Consider the following 20427-nt stretch of genomic DNA (forward strand, 5'->3'; position numbering starts at 1 on the left):
TGCATATAAACAAAAGATTATGGGGGGGGTCCTCTATACTTTTTAAGAGTGTAAAATGTCCTTTAAGGCCAAAATTTGTGAAAGTCAATACTCTATATTAGCAGTGCTATTCATTAACTCTAACATGCCAGTTATGTTGGTAATATTTTTCCCCTTTGAATAAATTACTATTTGGGGAAGTTTTCTTTCATTATAAGATTATCCCAGTCTAACCATCTAATTAAATATCACAGTTTTTCAATTTACAATGGGTACAAATTCTCATTCTTGTGTTCACACAGACACCATTTGAAAATCATAGCAGAGTACCATTTACTATACCCTTGGCGATTAGTAAGCCAATTCTTGTGGTTTTTTAAAATTTTTTTATCTTGTTTTATTTTTTATTTTTTAAAATCTATATCCAAATTAGTTAGCATATAGTGCAACAATGATTTCAGAAGTAGATTCCTTAGTGCCCCTTACCCATTTAGCCAATCCCCCCTCCCACAATCCCTCCTGTAACCCTCAGTTTGTTCTCCATATTTATGAGTCTCTTCTGTTTTGTCCCCCTCCCTATTTTTATATTATTTTTGTTTCCCTTCCCTTATGTTCATCTGTTTTGTCTCTTCCAGTCCTCATATGAGTGAAGTCATAGAATTTTTGTCTTTCTCTGACTAATTTCACGTAGCATAATACCATCCAGTTCCATCTACATAGTTGCAAATGGCAAGATTTCATTCTTTTTGATTACCGAGTAATACTCCATTGTATGTATATACCATATCTTCTTTATCCATTCATCCATCGATGGACATTTGGGCTCTATCCATACTTTGGCTGTTCTTGATAGTGCTGCTATAAACATGGGGGTGCATGTGTCCCTTCAAAACAGCATACCTATATCCCTTGAATAAATACCTAGTAGTGAAATTGCTGGGTCGTAGGGTAGTTCTATTTTTAATTTTTTGAGGAAACTCCATACTGTTTTCCAGAGTGGCTGCACCAGCTTGCATTCCCACCAACAATGCAAAACAGATCCTCTTTCTCTGCATCCTCACCAACATCTGTTGTCTGAATTGTTAATGTTAGCCGTTCTGACAGGTGTAAGGTGGTATCTCATTGTAGTTTTGATTTCTATTTCCCTGATGATGAGTGATGTTGAGCATTTTTTCATGTGTTGGTTAGCCATCTGGATATCTTCTTTGCAGAAGTGTCTATTTATGTCTTTTGCCCATTTCTTCACTGGATTATTTGTTTTTTGGGTGTTGAGTTTGATAAATTCTTTATAGATTTTTGATACTAACCCTTTAGCTGATATGTCATTTGCAAATATCTTCTCCCATTCTGTCGGTTGCCTTTTGGTTTTGCTGATTGTTTCCTTTGCTGTGCAGAAGCTTTTTATATTTGATGAGGTCCCAGTAGCTCATTTTTGCTTTTGTTTCTCTTGCCTCCAGAGACGTGTTGAGTAAGAAGTTGCTGCAGCCAAGATCAGAGAGGTTTTTGCCTGCTTTCTCCTCAAGGATTTTGATGGCTTCCTGTCTTACATTGAGGTCTTTCATCCATTTTGAGTTTATTTTTGTGTCTGGTGTAAGAAAGTGATCCAGGTTCATTCTTCTGCATGTCGCTGTCCAGTTTTCCCAGCACGACTTGCTGAAGAGACTGTCTTTATTCCATTGGATATTCTTTGCTGCTTTGTCAAAGATTAGTTGGCCATATGTTTGTGGGTCCATTTCCGGGTTCTCTATTCCGTTTCATTGATCTGAGTGTCTGTTCTTGGGCCAGTACCATACTGTCTTGATGATTACAGTTTTGTAGTATAGCTTGAAGTCTGGGATTGTTGATGCCTCCTGCTTTGGTTTTCTTTTTCAAGATTGCTTTGGCTATTCGGGGTCTTTTCTGGTTCCATACAAATTTTAGGATTGTTTGTTCTAGCTCTGTGAAGAATGCTGGTGTTATTTTATTAGGGATTGCATTAAATATGTAGATTGCTTTGGGTAGTATCCACATTTTAACATTTGTTCTTCCTATCCAGGAGCATGGAGTCTTTTTCCATTTTTTTATGTCTTCTTCAATTTCTTTCATAAGCTTTCTATAGTTTTCAGTGTATAGATTTTTCACCTCTTTGGTTGGATTTATTCCTAGGTATCTTATGGATTTTTGTGCAACTATAAATAGGATCGATTCCTCGATTTCTCTTTCTGTCGCTTCATTACTGGTGTATAGGAATGCAACTGATTTCTGTGCATTGATTGTATATCCTGCAACTTTGCTGAATTCATGAATCAATTCTAGCACTTATTTGGTGGAATCTTTTGGGTTTTCCATATAGAGTATCATGTCATCTGCAAAGAGTGAAAGTTTGACCTCCTCCTGGCTGATTTGGATGCCTTTTATTTCTTTGTGTTGTCTCATTGCAGAGGCTAAGACTTCTAATACTATGTTGAATTACAGTGGAGAGAGTGGACATCCCTGTCTTGTTCCTGACCTTAGGGGGCAAGCTCTCAGTTTTTCACCATTGAGGATATTAGCATTGGGTCATTCATACATGGCTTTCATGATCTCAAGGTATGCTCCTTCTATCCCTACTTTCCTGAGGGTTTTTATCAAGAAAGGATGCTGTATTTTGTCAAATGCTTTCTTTGCATCTATTGAGAGGATCATATGGTTCTTGTCCTTTCTTTTATTGATGTGATGAATCACATTAATTGTTTTGCAGATATTGAATCAGCCCCGCATCCCAGTATAAATCCCACTTGGTCGTGGTGAATAATTTTTTTAACCGTATTGTTGGATCCAGTTGGCTAATATCTTGTTGAGGATTTTTGCATCCATGTTCATCAGAGAAATTGGTCTATAGTTCTTTTCAGTGGGGTCTCTGTCTGGTTTTGGAATCAAGGTAATGCTGGCTTCATAGAAAGAGGTTGGAAGTTTTCCTTCCATTTCTATTTTTGGAACACCTTCAAGAGAATAGGTGTTAACTCTTCCTTAAATGTTTGCTAGAATTCCCCTGGAAAGCCATCTGGCCCTGGACTCTTGTTTTTTGGCAGATTTTTGATTACTAATTTGATTTCTTTACTGGTTATGGGTCTGTTCAAATTTTCTGTTTCTTCCTGTTTCAGTTGTTGTAGTGTATATGTTTCTAGGAATTTGTCCATGTCTTCCAAATTGCCCATTTCATTGGCATATAGTTGCTCATAATATTCTCTTATTATTTTTTTTATTTCTGCTGTGTTAATTGTGATCTCTCCTCTTCCATTCTTGATTTTATTTATTTGGGTCCTTTCCTTTTTCTTTTTGATCAAACTGGCTAGTGGTTTATCAATTTTGTTAATTCTTTCAAAGAACCAGCCTCTGGTTTCATTGATCTGTTCTACTGTTTTTTTGGTTTTGGTAGCATTAGTTTCTGCTCTAATCTTTATTTCCTCTCTTCTGCTGGTTTGGGGTTTTATTTGCTGTTCCTTTTCCAGCTCCTTAAGGCGTAAGGTTAGGTTGTATATCTGAGCTCTTTCTTCCTTCTTTAGGAAGGCCTGGATTGCTATATACTCTCCTCTTATGACCACCTTTGCTGTGTCCCAGAGGTTTTGGGTTGTGGCGTTATCATTTTCATTGACTTCCATATACTTTTTAATTTCCTCTTTAACTTGTTGGTTAGCCCATTCATTCTTTAGTAGGATGTTCTTCAGTCTCCAAGTATTTGTTACCTTTCCAAATTTTTTCTTGTGGTTGATTTTGACTTTCATAGCATTGTGGTCTGAAAATATGCATGGTATGATCTCGATCTTTTTGTACTTACTTAGGGCTGATTTGTGTCCCAGTATATATGGTCTATTCCGGAGAATGTTCCATGTGCACTGGAGAAGAATGTATATTGTGCTGCTTTAGGATGAAATGTTCTGAATATATCTGTTAAGTCCATCTGGTCCAGTGTGTCATTCAAAGCCATGGTTTCCTTGTTGATTTTTTTATTAGATGATCTGTCCATTGCTGTGAGTGGGGTGTTGAAGTCTCTCCTACTATTATGGTATTACTATCGATGAATGTCTTTATGTTTGTGATTAATTGATTCATATATCTGGGTGCTCTCACATTTGGCACATAAATGTTTACAATTGTTAGGTCTTCTAGGCAGATAGACCCCTTGATTATGATATAATGCCCTTCCGCATCTCTTGATACAGTCTTTATTTTAAAGTCTAGATTGTCTGATATAAGTATGGCTACTCCGGCTTTCTTTTGTTGACCATTAGCATTATAGATAGTTCTCCATCCCCTCATTTTCAATCTGAAGGTATTTTTAGGTCTAAAGTGGGTCTCTTGTAAACAGCATATAGATGGATCTTGTTTTCTTATCCATTCTGTTACCCTCTGTCTTTTGATTAGAGGATCGAGTCCAATGACGTTTAGAGTAAGTACTGAAAGATATGAATTTATTGTCAGTATGGTGCTTGTAGAGTTGGAGTGTCTGGTGGTGTTCTCTGGTCTTTTCTAATCTTTGTTGCTTTTGGTATTTACATATACATATACATATACATATACATATACATATATATTTTTTCCCCATCTTTTCTCCCCTCAGAGAGTCCCCCTTAAAATTTCTTGCAGGGCTGGTTTAGTGGTCACAAACTCCTTTAATTTTTGTTTGTCTGGGAAACTTTTTATCTCTCTATTTTGAATGACAGCCTTGCTGGGTAAAGAATTCTTGGCTGCATATTTTTCTGATTCAGCACATTGACTATATCCTGCCACTCCTTTCTGGCCTGCCAAGTTTCTGTGGATAGGTCTGCTGCAAACCTGATCTGTCTTCCCTTGTAGGTTAGGGACTTTTTTCCCCTTGCTGCTCTCATGATTCTTTCCTTGCCTGAGTATTTTGTGAATTTGACTATGATATGCCTTGCTGATGGTCAGTTTTTGTTTAATCTAATGGGGGTCCTCTGTGCTGCCTGGATTTTGATGTTTGTGTCTTTCCCCAGGTTAGGAAAGTTTTCCACTATGATTTTCTCACATAACCCTTCTACCCCTATTTCTCTCTCTTCCTCTTCTGGGACCCCTATGATTCTGATGTTGTTCCTTTTTAATGAGTCACCGATTTCTCTAATTCTTAAATCATGCTCTTTTACCTTAATCTCCCTCTTTTTTTCTGCTTCATTATTCTCTATAAGTTTGTCCTCTATATCGCTGATTCTCTGTTCTGCCTCATCCATCCTCGCCGCCGCTTCATCCATCTGTGATTGCAGCTCAGTTATAGCATTTTTAATTTCATTCTGACTAGCTTTTACTTGTTTTATCTCTGCAGAAAGGGATTCTAATCTATTTTTGACTCTAGCTAGTATTCTAATTATCGTGATTCTAAATTATGGTTCAGACATCTTGCTTGTATCTGTGTTAGTTAAATCCCTGGCTGTCGTTTATTCGTGCTCTTTCTTTTGGGATGAATTCCTTCATTTTGTCATTTTGAAGGGAGAAAAGGAATTAATGAGGTAGAAAAATTAAAATTAAAAAAATTAAAATTAAAAAATGTTAAAATTAAAAAATTAATCACACATACACACACACACAAAATCTAATATGATGCTAGATCCTAGGTGTGTTTTGGTCTGGGTGTTGAAAGTGGTTTGACAGATTAGAGAAAAAAAGGGGGGGAAGGAAATCGTTTGAGAATTTGAAAAAATGAATACACTGAAGTAGACTAAAATGAGATGATGGGAGTAAAATAGAATTTGAAAAAAATGACACAAAAGTAAAAAATATAGTAGAAAAAAATTAAAGGAAAATATTTTTCATAAAAATTAAAATAAAAATGAATTTCTTCTCTTTCTGTATTCAAGAAAAAGAAAAGAAATGAAAAAGAAAAAAGAGAAAAGAAAAAAGTCATTTGAAAATTTTAAAAAGTGAATACACTGTAGTAGACTAAAATGATGGAAGTGAAATAGAATTTGAAAAATTTACATAAAAGCAAAAAATATAGTAAAAAATTTTTAAAAATTTTTAATAAATATTGAAAATAAAAATGAAGTTTTTCTCTTTCTGCATTCAAGAAAAAGAAAAGAAACGAAAAGGAGAAAAGAAGAAAAAAAGGAAATCATTTGAAATTTTGAAAAAGTGAATAACTGAAGTAGACTAAAATAAAATGATGGAAGTAAAATAGAATATGAAAATATTTACACAAAAAAATAGTAAAAATTTAAAGGAAAATATTTTCAATAAAAATTGAAAACAAAAATGAATTTTTTCTCTTTCTGTATTCAAGAAAAAGAAATGAAAAAGAAAAAAAGATGAATAGATGGACCTGCTAACAGATTGAAATAGGACTGAAATTACTTTGTTTTCCCATAGAAGTCAGACTATGAAGTGCTTTATAGTCTATAAACTAAGTAGGCTGTGAGACTTGTGTTCTTGAAGAGCAAGGTTGGCCCAGTTGGGCGGGGCTCAGCATAACGGCTTCATTCTCCACTAGATGGCGCTGCTAGCCTACTGGGGTAGAGTGTTGTGGAGTTCGTAGGTGCGTATGTGCATGCGTGGGAGCGGTGAAAATGGCGTCACCCAGCTACCCTGTCTCTAGTATCAGAACTCTGTCCTCCCCGATCAGCAATCGTGCACCCATCCTCTGTCTTCAGCTTTCGTCCACTCTCCACTTCTTCACTGCCCGAAACCAAGCCCCAGGCAGTACCTCTCTTCCAACTTTTGTCTCAGATGTGGCTGTTTTCCCCGGCCCCTTACTTCTGAAGGACTGAGCCTTGACCTGTTCCACCCCTCTGTGGGAGGGTCTCACAGAGCAATGGCCAAATGCCAGCTGCACCCAGGAGCACTTGCGGGTCCCTGCTGTGCCGGTGCCCTGAGACTGCAGCCAGGTGCCAGCCCACCACAGAAAAAGATTGCGAGATAGTGTAGCAGCAGCACCTCAGGGGTTATGGAAAATTACAACACACATCTGGCACCAGGCTTCACCCTTAATGACCTTGTTCCAGCACCAGCGCCCCCGTTTTCTGGGGTCTGCTGGGACCAGGTGGCTTCAACAGTCTCCACCAAATGTCCTTCCACCAGTGGAACTGCTTTTCCCCATGTGGTCCAAGAACCTCCCGGACCCCACTCTGTTCCTGGGGATTCGCCCTTCCCACCAGAGCACCATCAGGTATCGAGCTGCGGAGTTGGAGACTTTGTGCTCCCCTTGTTTGCAGTCTTAATGGAATTTAAACCCTCTCCTTTCTCCTTTCTCCATTTTTAGTTTAGTCTCTGTGGCTGTTTCCAATTTTCCACTTTCTCTCCAGCTGCTTTTGGGGAGGGGTGTTTTTCCCGTATTCTCCTCCCAACCCCCCCCCCACCCCCCGCAGTCTCTGTCCTCTCTCCACCTGCAAAAGCGGCTCCCTGCCCGCTGCCGGCTTTTCTCTCCCAACATTCACCTCTCCGTGCCACGTACCTGCTGATTTCTGTGGTTCAGGTGGTGCAGATTGTTGTTAATCCTCCAATTAGTTTTCTATGTGTGTAGGATGGTTTAGTGTTGGTCTGGCTGTATTTCATGGATGCAAGACACACAAAAAACTTCCATGCTGTTCGGCCATCTTACCTCCTCCCTCAATTTTTTTTTAATGTATTTATTTTGAGAGAGAGAGCACAAATAGGAGAGAGGGAGAGAGAGAGCTTCCCAAGTAGACTCCCACATTGTCAGCTCAGAGTACAGTGTAGGGCTTGAACCCATGAACCACAAGATCATGACCTGAGCTGAAACCAGGAGTTGACAACAAAAGAAAGTCAAAGGCATCAAAATTGGCAAAGATGAAGTCAAGCTTTCACTTTTTGCAGATGACGTGATATTATACATGGAAAATCCGATAAACTCCACCAAAAGTCTGCTAGAACTGATACATGAATTCAGCAAAGTCTCAGGATACAAAATTAATGTACAGAAATCATTTGCATTCTTATACACTAATAATGAAGCAACAGAAAGACAAATAAAGAAACTGATCCCATTCACAATTGCACCAAGAAGCATAAAATACCTAGGAATAAATCTAACCAAAGATGTAAAAGATCTGTATGCTGAAAACTATAGAAAACTTATGAAGGAAATTAAAGAAGATACAAAGAAATGGAAAAACATTCCATGCTCATTGATTGGAAGAATAAATATTGTCAAAATGTCAATACTACCCAAAGCTATCTACACATTCAATGCAATCCCAATCAAAATTGCACCAGCATTCTTCTCGAAGCTAGAACAAGCAATCCTAAAATTTGTATGGAACCACAAAAGACCCCGAATAGCCAAAGTAATTTTGAAGAAGACCAAAGCAAGAGACATCACAATCCCAGACTTTAGCCTCTACTACAAAGCTGTAATCATCAAGACAGCATGGTATTGGCACAAAAACAGACACATAGACCAATGGAATAGAATAGAGACTCCAGAATTGGACCCACAAATGTACGGCCACCTAATCTTTGACAAAGAAGGAAAGAATCCAATGGAAAAAAGACAGTCTCTTTAACAAATGGTGCTGGGAGAACTGGACAGCAACATGCAGAAGAATGAAACTAGACCACTTTCTTACACCATTCACAAAGATAAACTCAAAATGGATGAAGGACCTGAATGTGAGACAGGAAACCATCAAAACCCTAGAGGAGAAAGCAGGAAAAAGCCTCTGTGACCTCAGCCGCAGCAATTTGTTACTTAACACATCTCCAAAGGCAAGGGAATTAAAAGCAATAAGGAACTGTTGGGACCTCATCAAGGTAAAAAGCTTCTGCACAGCAAAAGAAACAATCAACAAAACTAAAAGGCAACCGATGGAATGGGAAGATATATTTGCAAATGACATATCAGACAAAGGGCTAGTATCCAAAATCAATAAAGAACTCACCGAACTCCACACCCACAAAAAAGCAAATAATCCAATGAAGAAATGGGCAGAAGACATGAATAGACACTTGTCTAAAGAAGACATCCAGATGGCCAACAGGCACATGAAAAGATGCTCAACGTCGCTCCTCATCAGGGAAATACAAATCAAAACCCCACTGATACCACCTCACGCCAGTCAGAGTGGCTAAAATGAACAAATCAGGAGACTATAGATGCTGGAGAGGATGTGGAGAAACGGGAACCCTCTTGCACTGTTGGTGGGAATGCAAACTGGTGCAGCCACTATGGAAAACAGTGTGGAGGTTCCTCAAAAAATTCAAACTAGATCTACCCTATGACCCAGCAATAGCACTGCTAGGAATTTACGTAAGAGATACAGGAGTGGTGATGCATGGGGGCACTTGTACCCCAATGTTTGTAGCAGCACTTTCAACAATAGATAAAGAAACTGGTTTATATACACAGTGGAATACTACTTGGCAATGAGAAAGAATGAAATCTGGCCATTTGTAGCAACATAGATGGAACTGGAGAGTGTTATGCTAAGTGAAATAAGTCGTACAGAGAAAGATACCATATGTTTTCACTCTTATGTGGATCCTGAGAAACTTAACAGAAGACCATGTGAGAGGGGAAGGGGAAAAAAAAGTTAGGGAGAGAGCCAAACCATCAGAGACTCTTAAAAACTGAGAATAAACTGTGGGTTGATGGGGGGTTGGAGGAAGGGGAGGGTGGGTGATGGGCATTGAGGAGGGCACCTGTTGGGATGAGCACTTGGTGTTGTATGGAAACCAAATTGGCAATAAACTCCATATTAAAAAAGAAAAAAGAAAAAAAGAAACCAGGAGTTGGATGCTTAACTGACTGAGCCAGTCAGGTGCCCCAGTAGGCCAAATTCTTAAGAGAATTTTTCTATATATTAGTTTTTTGGACTGTAAATCTCCCTTTTTCATATGCATTAGTTTTTTGTTGTTGTTTTAAATATTTTTGTTTATTTTTGAGAGAGAGAGAGACAGAGCATGAGCAGGGGAGGGTCAAAGAGAGAGGGAGACACAGAATCGGAAACAGGCTCCAGGCTCTGAGCTCTCAGCGCAGAGCCTGATGCAAGGCTCAAACTTGGGAACCTCAAGATCATGACCTGAGCTGAAGTCGGATGCCTAAATGACTAGCCACCCAGGCACCCCTGTGTGCATTAGTTTTGACCTTGCATGGAGAGGTTCTGACAAAATGACACTAAAGCATCAAGCCATTTTACATAGCTTGTTTATAGGACTTAGGAGGACTTTCAGTACCGTACCCTGATCATACTCGATGTAAGTTCAACTTCTTCCACAAGAATGGACTCAGGTCTTTCCCTGCCCACTACTATGAGGGTAACTTCTGGAAATCTGCGTGCATTTGGGGGGGTTCAGAATTAAAAGTAACTACTCAGCATGAGTAGTGGTAAGATTATGGTTGCATTTTTTTAGCTCTTTATTTTGAAATATTTTTAGATTTACAAAAGAGTTGTAAAGCCAGTGCAGAAAGCTATACCCTTCACCCAACTTCTAATATTAACAACCTTTATAACCATGGTACATTTATCAGCTTAAGAAATTAAGGCCAGTACCATACTATGAACTAAGTTTTAACTGTATTTGTCGCTCACCTGTTTTCATATTCCTGTCCTTCTGTTCAGAATCCCATCCAGGTAGTACATTGCATTTAATCATCATGTCTCTTTACTCTCATGTGGTCTGTGACAGTTTCTCAATATTCTCTTGTTTTTGATGACCTTGATAGTTTTGAAGAGTACTTTGTACTTTTCAGGTATTTTGTAGAATGTCCCTCATGATGTTTTCTCGCAGTGATGGATTTCAGGGAAGAGTACCACCCAGATGAAGGGCTCTTCTCACATCATGTTAGGAAGTACATGGTATCCACATGTACTTACACCAGTCACATTGACCTTGATCACTAGGTTAAGATAGGTAAGGTTTTAAAGCCAATGTGACCCTCAGAAAGTAAAGTCAGAGAAGCAGGAAGTCTGGGACAAGTTCTCAATCAAATGGAAGAAACTCAAGATGAGTCACTGAGCTGAGAACAGAGCTGCCTTATGTCAGAATCAGGAGAGAGGGGGAAAATTACTCTCAAGGCTCAGACCTTCTAATTGAAAATGGGTAGATATGGAGGAGAGGAGTCACTAACAGGACAGTGTCTGAGTTAAGAATTCAGAAATGTTCCAGCCTCTGACTCATGATCAGTGATAGAATTCAGCAACACGTCTGACAGAGAGTGAAACATATTTCGTGAACATGAATAAATGTATAGGTACTTTAGATATGTTGGGAATAAGGCCAAAGTTTCAGCCCCTCTGTACTGAAGTCTCCTGTGATTTGTCTGCCTTCCCCCACTAGAATCTAAATCTCACAATATAGGAATCTGTTTACATTTTATCCTCATTTCACAATTTTATCTCCATTTCTTAGTGTGGCATGTAATTTATGCTCATTAATTTTTTTTACATAATTTATTGTCAAATTAGCTAACATACAGTGTTTACAGGGTGCTCCTGGTTTGGGAGCTAGATTCCCATGATTCATCGCTTACATACAACATCCAGTGCTCATCCCAACAAGTGCCCTCTTCAATGCCCATCACCCATTTTCCCTTCTCCCCTCCCCCCCATCAACCCTCAGTTTGTTCTCTGTATTTAAGCATCTCTTATTAAATAGTTTCATTAAATATTTTTAAAATGTTGACTGAATTAGTGAATATTCCAACTAACGCACCATACTATAATCTCCTGTCTTATAGCAAATATTTTTTGAGTAGCCATTCTGTTGGTGCTAGGAAGTAGTGAATGAGTTTCTAGTTTCAAGATCCTCACAGTTCAGAAACACATATAGGAACATTATATTTCAGGATGATAAAGGCTATGGTAGATATTTACGTGAAGATACGTGAGGGGACAAATGAGGTAAAAATTAATTCTGCCAGAAGAGCTTGGAATGGTCTCACAAAGGAAGAGATTTTGAGCCAAAGGAGGAATTATATTTTTCGTGGGCATGAAGGAGGAGAAGTGTGTTTTCATGCAGAGGAAACACTGAGAGCAAAGCCATGGCACAAAGTGTAGCATCATAAGTAATGGTCTGGTAAAGCTAAAGAGCGTGGATAGGAGGAGTGAGAAGGGACGAGACTGAAAATGAGATTTGAAGCTGGATTGTGAAGGGTCTGGAATGATGCTAAAGAGTTTGGATTTTAATGTGATTGCCCACGGGGAAATATATACGACTTCCTGGTCAGACACAGAAGAATCAAAACATCTTAAAGCTGGGAAGATCCTTGAAGGATCATATAACAACTTGAAAAGGATGTAGTACTTTTTTTTTCTTTTCTTTGAACTTCTTATGGTAAATCATGTTTTGAAAATAAGTAAAGAAAATGCATGAAATTCCATTCACATTGACATCTAACATAAAATTAGAGTATTAGAAATTACACCAATGCTTAACCTTCTTTTTGACTGAAAACCTATTCATCGTTTAGCCCTAAAATGTTGTGAATCTACTATAGGTATGATTCAACATATCCAACATGTACATAATATACTCCTTGGAAAGTTATGCAGGAATTATTTTAGTTGAAACAATATGCTTTCTTTGTTTACATATCTTTTTGTAAAATGAATAATGACTCCCTTAATTTAAGTTTTGTGAATATGTAGAATCTCAGTATTGATACACTAACTCCATTTAAGGGAAATGCAGAAACTAAAAAGTGAGATAACTGGTTTTCCAGGGATAAAAATTTAACATAGTTTTTTTTTTAGTATTTTAATAATTTTGTATGGTGACAGATGGTAACTATACTTATCAAGGTGAGCATTTCATAAAATATGTTTATAAATATATACATGTATTTATGTATATTATATATGTTTATAATATAGATTTATGGAATTGCTATATTGTATACCTGAAACTAATCTAATATTGCCTATCAACTATATTTCAATTAAAAAAAAGACAATTTTCAAAACTGAAAGAAATGTTTAAGAATTTAGTGTCATCATGGTCTTACTTGTAATGTGGTTCACACTCAGCAGCTGTTTTCATGAATATATTCAAACTGATATTTATTAGTTTTAAGTTCCAATAAGAGGAAACATGACTTCTCCTGCCCATTTTTGCCTAAATCCAAATAAATGGTTAAGTATTTGAAAATATTAAAGTGTGTCTAACCAACTTCTTTTTTTTATAAATATGAGGAAATACATTTTTTTAAATGAAACTTATTGTCACATTGGTTTTCATACAACACCCAGTGCTCATCCCAACAGGCGCCTTCCTCAATCCCTAGTATTTAGTAACTCAGTAACATTTTTGATCATGGTGACACTGATGACAAAGAAAAAAAAATGTCAAAACAACTAACATAAGACAGAGTAAACATAAATTATTTAGAATTGACCGCTTAAATATTTTTAAAGGAAATTAGTGAGTAAAGTATACCAAACTAGATGGGATATTATAAATATCCTAAAAATTATAGTCATAAAGGTAATAAACATGGAGAAATACATATGATAATGTAAAAAAAGTAGAATATGCTGCTTATACATGTAATACTTATGTGTGAGGAAAAATGACAACAGAAATACATTAAACTGGCATATCCATGGTTTAGCAGAGAAAAATGGATTTATAAATGTTATTGCCTAACTAAGAAAGTTAGTTAATTTACAGCTTATAGCCATGGTAAGTTCTCACTATAATTCCAACCTCGGCGCCATCTTGAATGGGTCCAACTTCTTTGATGTTCTCTCATTACTGGACTTTCCTCTATAGATAGTAGTATCTGATGAAGAGTCAAATGCCAAGCCAAATAAACTCATTTATAACAACAGAGCATTTAATAATTTAACATTTAAAGTATTTTCTATTACTTTTAAGAAATGTTGGTAAATTAACACTAGAAATAGCAGTGTCCAGATGATTAAGGAACAGCATGGAAACATAATTTAGCCAAAGCAAATAGAAGAGCTAAAGTATTCACATCAGAATAAAAATTTTGAATGCCAGATTCTGCACTTATTGCTTATCTGAATAAATTTTTCAAAAGCCTGCTTTTTGAGTCTTTTTTTTAATGAAACATTACCTCCTTCTTTATGCCAAAACTAATTGCACAACATTGTTTTTTGTGTTGAGAGGATGGAGATATTGTAGGGAAGCCATGACTGTTTTCCATTTAAATCCATTTAACAAAAGTCAACAGCTCAAGGCTGATAGAGAGTCTTCAAGGCAAATAATTTACCACCTCACCTCATCCCCCAAATTTCTCCTGATCATGATAATGTTGGTCTGCCTGCAAAAACATAATACAATGTTCAGTGGTCCACTGCCCACTTGCCAGGACCTGAAATGCTTGCAAGAGGTCAGAAATTGCTTGGTTGACCTTATCTCTATCTTGTCTACAGCTTAAGGATAAAGAAGAAAGGCAGGGGAGACAAAATCATTACCTTTTTTTTTATACCTTTTATCTGTAATACAGGGTGAAAATAAACTTTGAGAAGAAAATATATAGGGGAAGAAAAATGTGTTTGTAGAATTTTTATATCGTATCTATACACTACATATATTTTTATATTTATACATTTTATATATGTGTGTCAACTAAACAATTTGTTTCATTTTTACTTCTTTCTCACTTTCTTTGTGACTTCCCATGCAGTGCTTCACCACTCAGTAAGCTTTGCTTTTTGAACTGTCTGTTTTCCTATAGTTTCTGATTTCTACCTTCATTCCATCACTTGACTTGAAATATTCCCTGGGAGGGGCGAAAAGAGAAAAGTGTATGTGTGTGGCGAGTGGAGAGAGGGTGGCCGAGTGGGGTGGAAAGAAGGCAGAGGGAGGGAGACTGCTGAGGGGGAAAAAAGATTTAAATGAGAACTAGAATGAATGCCTCACTTGTTGGCTTTTAGCACAATTACCATACCTTAGGAAATATGCAGGGAATAGTTAATTACGACTAAATGAGCCCCTTTTAGAGGCAGTGGCAGGCCCAGGGAGCAGACTGTCAGAGCTGTGAAGGATGTGAATTGGGAGGCTGGTCTGCGTCAGGCTGTTGATGGTCTGCTGGGGAAGCCAGACAGAGCAAAGATAGCTGGGGGAGAGTAGCCTCAGACAAGGGAGCCACGGATGGCATTTGCATACTTTTCCTGCAAAGGGGGTTTAATCCAAAGAAAGAAGGAGATTTCAGTATTGTCAGGCAGGCTTTGTTCGGGTGGAGAGCAGAAGGAAATCTGAAGGGGCCTGTCTCAAAGCCTTGGTCTCAGCCTTGAGGTTGTTCTAGTAAAGTTATGTTCTTGAGGGTTGTTTGCACACTATTGTCCGTTTGAAGATCTTCTAAACCCCAAGGGCTCAAAGTATCCCCCTTTGCCAGCACAAAAGAAGGGAATTTGTGTGGTAAAAATGACTCGTGTTGCAAACTGAACCCAAGCCCCCTTTGTTCTTGTACAAAATACTCTGAAGCTCCAAGGATGTCTTTCGAGCCACACTGAGTGAGTCATACCATAAAAGTGTTTGCAGGCTAGAAAACAAGGTAAAACCAACCCATACTTGTGTCTTTCTTTGCCAGCTCAAAGAACTCCTTAACATAATCCCCCAAAAAAAGATGGTTCAAAAAAGCATGGCAGACAAAAAAAAGACAAGTTTTGATTGCCATGAATCATTTTTTTTGCCCCATTTCCTCACAGAATTTTCTGAGACTGAAGTGTTTAAATCTAAAGTTGAGGCATATTATTTGGACTACCAAGCAGAAAGTTTTCTCACCACCTGACAAACCTTATCTTTTACTCGGCAGCATGAGCTTATGATTGTGGTGTGTGTCCAATCGTCAAAACTATGCCTTCTTTTATAAACTGTGATGGACTTATACAGTCCATATATACAATGGTCTGATCTTCAGCGTTAAGTTTTTCTAATAGTCCACATGTTCATAGTGAGGAGTGTGTATTTGCAATGCCTATTTATGTGATAAATCAGCATGATATTTATGGGTCAGAAATCAAGACTTGTTTCAACTGCGCTAGTTGGTTTGAGCCTAAGTGCTCATAATCCTTACAGTTAAGGAAAGTATGTACTAAAACACAGAATCTAAGCTTAAAAAAACAGGAGTGTACTTGTTTATAAGGATAATGTGGTCAGTTGTGAGTGCCTTTTATCTTACATATATATAGGCGTATATATGTGTGTATACATATATATGTGTGTATGTATGTGTGTATACATATATATGTATATATATGTGTGTGTATGTATACATATATATGTATACATATATATGTGTGTGTGTATATATATGTATATATCTCCACATATAGAATTCAAAACATACAAACTAAACATGGCTTGTTAGCTGACTAAGCAGGATATACAATAAAACTTGACCTTGGAGGTTAGGGGAAAACTATGTATTAATATACAGCAACTAATTTAGCCTGAGACTTTTTTTATTAAAAATATTACTTTATCAAATTTTTTTATTGTTGTTGACACTTCTGCTGGATTTTGACTCCTTTGGAGAAGGAAGAAGCATAGAAGACCCTATACAAATTCAAAATTAAAAAAAGCAATGAAAAATCTGTTTGAGGGTCTACAACACAAGGAAATGTTCGTTTAAGTTTCAAAATAAAGGCAAAACCTGTAACATGTACAAACAAAGAGAAAGCTTACTTTGAAATTAGCATGAGCCAGCTTCTGAGAGAAAAGTTATGCCCTCTTCATTGGTAAAGTTATTAAGAAAGCTTTTATCAGGATAATCATCTGTTCGGGTTTTCACTGATGTTATAATGCCAGTGAGTGTGGATTACAGGTGAGGTTGGATGTTAAGACATTGGCAATGGCCAGATTAGAGCATTCTGAAGTTATAGATGAGTGGATAAAACAGTGCTTGCTACTTTCCTAAGTACGTTATTTTTTGTTATTGTTGAGATCCTTGTCTCCGAACTAAGTAAACTCTGCTTTGCTGAAAGTGGTGCATTTCTTTCTCCTGCTTTGCATTTTTCCCTGAGAAGCGTGTCTGAATTGCGGGGGGGGGGGGGGGGGGACCTGAATATACCTCTTTGTTGCTGAGCTTGTCAAGCACAGCGCTGTGTTCTCTTTCCCACCAGGAAGGTCAGGCCGCTGGGGGCCAATCTGTTTTCTGAAATGAACCCTACTGTCTGTCCCTGATGTCTGACAGATTGAAACAGTTGTCTGTGTTACCACACTTTCAATACTTTTTAAATGCTTCATTTTCTGGGAAAAGCGTAATATATGTAGGCTACAGTGGAAAGATAAAAAGTTTTTAAAAGGACTGGACTTTGGTATTAATATTTATCTACAAGACAAATTTAATTAACTTCCTAAGAACATATTTACAGATTAGGAAGTTAACTGTGCACACACACACACACACACACACACCCACACATGCAAGATAAGCCTTTACTTATGAGTTGTACTTCTAAAGACTTATACTAAGGGTTCTTTTTTTTTCTTTTTCAGTTGGAGTAATAAAATTATGAAGTATGGAACTGTTTCAATAGTAGAACTGTAGAAGTAAGAGTCTTTTGTTCACTTAGATTTCAGTTTCATGTATTTTGATCAGAGGTATGTATAAAGCCTGAAGAAATTTGTACTGTGCTGAGCCTCACTTCAATACTCTCCAGATAATTGAGCTAATTAAATCTTTACCAACATTAACACAACTGCAGCATTCCTTGGACAGTGGATAATTATTGCACGAACATGGCAAGCTTAAACTAAACAGACGAAAATAGAGTTCTGTGGAATGGGTATTGAGTTTATTCTTTATTCATCTTTTGATAAGGTTTAATTAAAACTGCCTCTCTCCATTGTGGTGAGAATGAATGTGCTTGTTTTCTTAGTGAAAAGCAAATTATTCACTTCAGCCATGGTTCAATAATCAAAGCGTTTGCAAAGTTTTGGGTTATAGTGTAGCTGTGGGGATATAATTGCTGCAATTCTGTATGAGGGCTTTATCTTTTTTTATTACTTTCTCTTATTTATTTTTGTAGAAAGAAATTTATAAAAGCCCATTTTGTAATTTGGTGTGGAAGTACATATGTCTGAAGCCTTCCTTGTTATAAGTTTACCATGTCTAGATGGTTGTTTTTTTTTAAGTGTATTTCCTGCAGCCTCTTGCTAAAATGAAAAATGAAAAAGGACACACATTTAAATAAATAGTATTTGAAATGGATCTTTCAAGTTAGTGAAGAAAGTTCAGTCAAACCTTTGAATTCTGTGGCTCCCACTGTATTCGCCTAGTCAGTCAACAATCCTACGGGTGGAAAAGGAGTAGATGTTGGGAATTCTTTCCACAAATACATGTTTGCATTCTCTTTCGCTTTTTTCAAATCCACCAGAAATATCTTCTGTGTTGTTCTTATAAAGGAATGGGTTTTTTTCTTGTGTTGGTGATGATTTTGTAGCATTAATAGATTTTATGTATATTAATGACAACTTATTTTCAAACTGTCATGACTGTGCTGTGATTTCTTTTCCTCTCTGCTTCTTTTAAAAATAAAATGGTAAATTACAAGATATCGGATGTTTTATAGAATCAAGGACAAAAATAAAAGTGAGCCTTGACTGGGAAGCCTGGGTGACTCAGTCGGTTAAGCGTCCAACTTCAGCTCAGGTCATGGTCTCATGGTTTGTGGGTTCAAGCCCTGTGTCGGGCTCTGTACTGACAGCTCAGAGCCTGGAGCCTGCTTTGGATACTGTGTCTCCCTCCCTCTCTGCCCTTCTCCTGCTCATGCTCTGTCTCTGGGTCAAAAATAAAATAAACATTAAAAATAAATTTAAAAAAAAAAAAACTGAGCCTTGGCCATAAACTGGAAGCAGAGACTCAAACACAGACTCGCTGTCTCTCCTCCTTTTTCTTGTTGCCTAGCTTCTGACTTTCCCTGCTTTTCTGGTCCGTGTGGTGGAAATCTCTGTGGCCTTGTCCCATGATGTGTCATGAGAAAAAAGACCAGCCATCACTGTAGGTCAGCATTCCCAACTCCCTACAAAGGGAATCTGCCCTTCCTGGATCAAGTGAATTAGCCCTGCATCCCAAAGTTAGTGCCTCCGCTTGCCACTTCTTACTGCACTTTTTCCTCATTGGTTCCTCAGAGACGGGAAATGCATACAAGAGCAAAATTTTCTAATCTATAGAATTATTTCTAAGGTTGTCATTGAATGCAGTGTTTTTCAACTCCCTTAACGTGCAGAGACAGCATCTAGTGGACTGGAAATCGTGTTTCTTAAATGGAAGAGATGAGATCAGAAAGAAGTATGTCAGATGACACAGGTAGTGATAAGAGTATTGTGTCATGGAAGTTTTGTCTCAGCTGTGTGTGTGTGTTCAGATGCACCTGTACTAGTCACTTAATAAAATGTGTTTTTGCAGTGAGTTGTGGCCAAAACAAGTTTGAAAGCCAGTGGCTGCTCCTCTGATCCCCTTCGAGGTTTTTCTTGGGAGGCAGAGGGGGAAGGAGGTTGACACTGGGCAGGACTCCAAGTCCATCACTCTCTCCATCAAAGTAGCTGCACTTTAATCTGCTGCATTCGTTATGTTCTTCTCCTAAGATATCTTTTAAACAAAGGATGCAGTGGCCAAAAGTTTGAATAAATGATTTCCCAGGTCCCTTCTTGGGATTTTTTAGAGCTAAGTACAGTAGCTGCCAGGGCCAGATCAGGCATTATTTTGCTTTTCTGTTCTAGGGAGGACTTGGGAAATCATCCAGCCTTCAGTTGCTTGGGTTGGTTTTTTTTTTTTTTTTTTTTCTTTCTAAAGTTGAAATGCAGTTTCCCTACTTAATCCCATAGAAAACTCTGAGACTTAGCATATAACCAGGACAACACTAAATCAGAATGGATTTTAAACAGTCTTACAGTTTAAAAAGGGGAAAGCAACGAGTCCTTCTCCCTGCACGTTTCCTGTCTGATTCATTAGGGAGGGACCAAAGGCAGAAGTGAGCATTGGTGACATGAGTGAGAAGGAGCCAGGCAGCCTTGCATGCCCAAAAAAGGTCCTTGGAGAACTGAGTGTTGAGGGGAGAGCCAGTCTCTTTAATAGAAACAAATAAGAAGAAAACAAACGGACTTCCCTAAAAGTGCATTTTATTTGACTTCCTTTGGAGAGTTAGAATAGGTTTAGCAGGCACTTTTTCTACCTTTGACATGATTGACACACAGTGTCCTGAAAGCTGGGATCTAAGGTTGCACTCTGGTGTTTAATTATGAGTTCTGTTTTGCCTATATGCAAAATATGTGAAACAATTATGGGCTTCCTTTCTTTTAACCGTATGTTAGTGGACATTTTATCAGTCATTCATTGCATTAATCTTAATATCAGCCTGTTAGAGGGTGCCTGGGTGGCTCAGTTGGTTAAGCGTCCGACTTCCACTCAGGTCATGATCTCACACTTTGTGAGTTCGAACCCCGCATCAGGCTCTGTGCTGAGCTCCTCTGAGCTCCTGAAGCCTGCTTCAGATTCTATGTCTCATTCTCTCTCTGCCCCTCCCCCCACTTGTGCTCTGTCTCTCAAAA

General features: G+C 37.8%; 1 protein-coding gene across 3 annotated transcripts in view; it reads left to right on the forward strand.

Moving 5' to 3' along the window:
- The window catches only part of CDK14 (cyclin dependent kinase 14), a 513369-nt gene extending 495865 nt beyond the window's left edge, over positions 1–17504 (forward strand). For all 3 annotated transcript variants that reach the window (XM_030307919.1, XM_030307920.1, XM_030307921.1), the window contains one exon: positions 17374–17504. The gene's annotated coding sequence lies outside the window, so the exon portion shown is untranslated. The remainder of the gene's footprint in view (positions 1–17373) is intronic.
- The last annotated feature ends 2923 nt before the right edge of the window (positions 17505–20427 follow it).

Source organism: Lynx canadensis, chromosome A2 (assembly GCF_007474595.2).
Source record: "Lynx canadensis isolate LIC74 chromosome A2, mLynCan4.pri.v2, whole genome shotgun sequence".
Lineage (NCBI taxonomy): Eukaryota > Metazoa > Chordata > Mammalia > Carnivora > Felidae > Lynx > Lynx canadensis.